Genomic DNA, 2,577 nt, shown 5'->3' with positions numbered 1-2,577 from the left:
CTGGCGTATAAGACGACCCCCCACTTGGAGGCATATTTTTCAGGGCCAAAAAATCGTCTTATACGCTGGCAAATACGGTACATTATAGTTGTGCAGGTACTCAAAATATTATTTATGCCCACGATTATTTTGAAATCACTTTGAAATTTTAATTAATTAATTATTTATTTATTTATTTTTAATTGGGTACTTGGGGGATGAGAACAGCGCTGGGGAATTGGGGGAAGGGGAACAGACAAGTTGCAATCGTTTTGTTCTTCAGTCTAGTTGTGGAAGATGTTGCTTCACTGGCCCAAGTTGACACCATCATTGTGCTCTTCCCGGGCGAGGCAGATCAGTTGCCGGCTTCTGGACGGCCGCTCACAACGGCTGCTGGCCGCTCATGCTGGCTGTTGGCTACACACAGTAGCCCATGGCAACCCACCTGCCATCGCCAGCGACTCACGGCAGCCCAGTGACTCATGGCAGCCCAGCTCCAGGTTGAGCTGTTGTTCAGCATCTTAGCTGTAGAGGGCAGTGTCACTCGCCCTGATATGTGGGATCCGAACCGGGACTCTCTGGCATCTCAAGCCAGCTCTTAACCAACGCGCCACTCGGCCAGCCCACTTTGAAATTTTAAATTGCACATTAATAAAATAAAATTTTAAATCTTGTCGTTTAAGGTGTGAAGCAGCACACGTATCACAATTTTAAAAAGCATTTCAGTATAATTGGTTCTCTTTGTGCACATTTTATTTTATACATTTGAAAATATGACTCTCAGAACAACTGCCATAGCCTATGCCAGACGGCCAAAGGGATCTAAGGTGCACACACACAGAAACCCTGGACTGCTGCTCCTGGACCTGCCTTTGCATAATCACACTCATTGAGGAATTTTCCCATGCAAAGATTATCTTCCCTGATGCTGCTTTTCTAGAAACAGCTGCAGTGGTGACCAAAGCTTAGGGAATGTGAGTAAGTTTATCTAGCTGGTTAGCTAGATACACATTTCTCTAAATTTATTCTGTGGGGATTGTTTCTTTTCTTGCCCATGGATGAAAAATAGAGCAAGCCCCATAATTTTCCTGCTACCTTTAATGAAATAAAAGCTATTCTGGACACTAATTAAAAGTCTAGTCTCCTGTAATGGTTAAAAATTCCTGCCTCTCCCCTGCTTGTGCCCCTGCAGGCAGGACACCTGCCTTGGGAAGGTGGTGTCATCAGGGCAGTGACACTGTGATGAGCCACCCACAGGCATGCCTCAATTTACCCCAGCTGCTGGAGGAATGGGCCTGAAGGTTCTCAGCTGAGTGGCTCTCTGGAAATTGGCCACAGCCAAAGGGAGCTGCGTCAAGGTCATGCTGCCTCCCCATGGGCAGCCGTGATCCAATGACTGGTTAGTGGGACAGGAGTGTAAGACGACCTTCTTCCAAAAAGGGACAGTGGTAGAAGGGCCACCTGGCTCTAGAACTCCCCCATGGGAAATTCTGAGCCTCTGGAACAACTGCACCCCAGTTCAATGTCTTCCTCTGCCCAATCACACTCAGGGTAACCCTCCGGCCTCTCCCTGACCCCCGCCCCCCCCCACACACACAGAGTTGATGTGGGGAGCACTCCCTAATAAGCCTTCTGCACGCACATCTCCATCTCAGACTCTGTATTCTGAAACCCAGTCTTTTTCTCTCCTTACCTGTCAGGTCCTTCTCTTCATTCCCCATATTTCTTACCACTCTTTTTTTCTTTAATCTTCACAGGTTTGGGCTGCGAGGGAGAGGAGAAGGATAAAGAGCAAAAAAGTTCTACTTTAGTACTCTCATCATAGCTAAATGGTAATGGAAGGTGCATTTTCTAGTTCATATGGTTGCTGGCAGGACTCAGTTCTTTATGGCACATTGGCCAGAGGCCTCCCTCAGTTCCTGGCCAGGTGGGCCTCCCCGACATGGCTGCTTGCTTTATTAAAATGCGAAAACTGAGAAGGCAATAGAGAGTCTGTATCAAGATGAAAGTGACACAAAGGTGCCAGTGTGGTAGGGAATGTTGACAATAGGGAAGGCTACACGTGTGTGGGGGCAGGGGGTATATGGGAAATCTTTGTACCTTCTGTTCAACTCTGCTGCAAGCTTAAAACTGCTCTAAAAAATAAAGGCTGTTAAAAAATGGAGGTCACAATCTTGTGGAACATAATCATGAGCATGACGTCTCATTACTATTGCCATTCTATTGGTTAGAAGTAAGTCACAGGTCTCATCCACACTCAAGGGGAGGGAATTACAGAAGTCGATAAAAATGAGGAGATAGAAGTCATTGGTGTCCCTCCAAGAGCTCACCTGCCACAGTAAGAAAGAATGGGATAGGCTGCAAAGAGAAGATGACCCCTGAGAGAAGAGAGAATTGGGGCTGGTGTAACAGGCAGAATAAAATCTTCCCAAAGCAGTTCTTGTCCTGACCTCTGGAACCTGTGAATATGGCAAAGGTAACATGGCAAAGAGGAATTAAAGTTGCAGATGGGATTAAACTTGCTGATCAACTGACTTTAAAATAGGGATATTATCCTAGATTATCTGGGTGGGCCCAATGTGGTCAGAAGGGTACTTA

This window comes from Hipposideros armiger, unplaced genomic scaffold (genome assembly GCF_001890085.2).
Source record: "Hipposideros armiger isolate ML-2016 unplaced genomic scaffold, ASM189008v1 scaffold_26, whole genome shotgun sequence".
NCBI classification, from domain to species: Eukaryota; Metazoa; Chordata; class Mammalia; order Chiroptera; family Hipposideridae; genus Hipposideros; species Hipposideros armiger.
The sequence above is the reverse complement of the archived record's forward strand: the minus strand, read 5'-3'. Positions refer to the sequence as shown.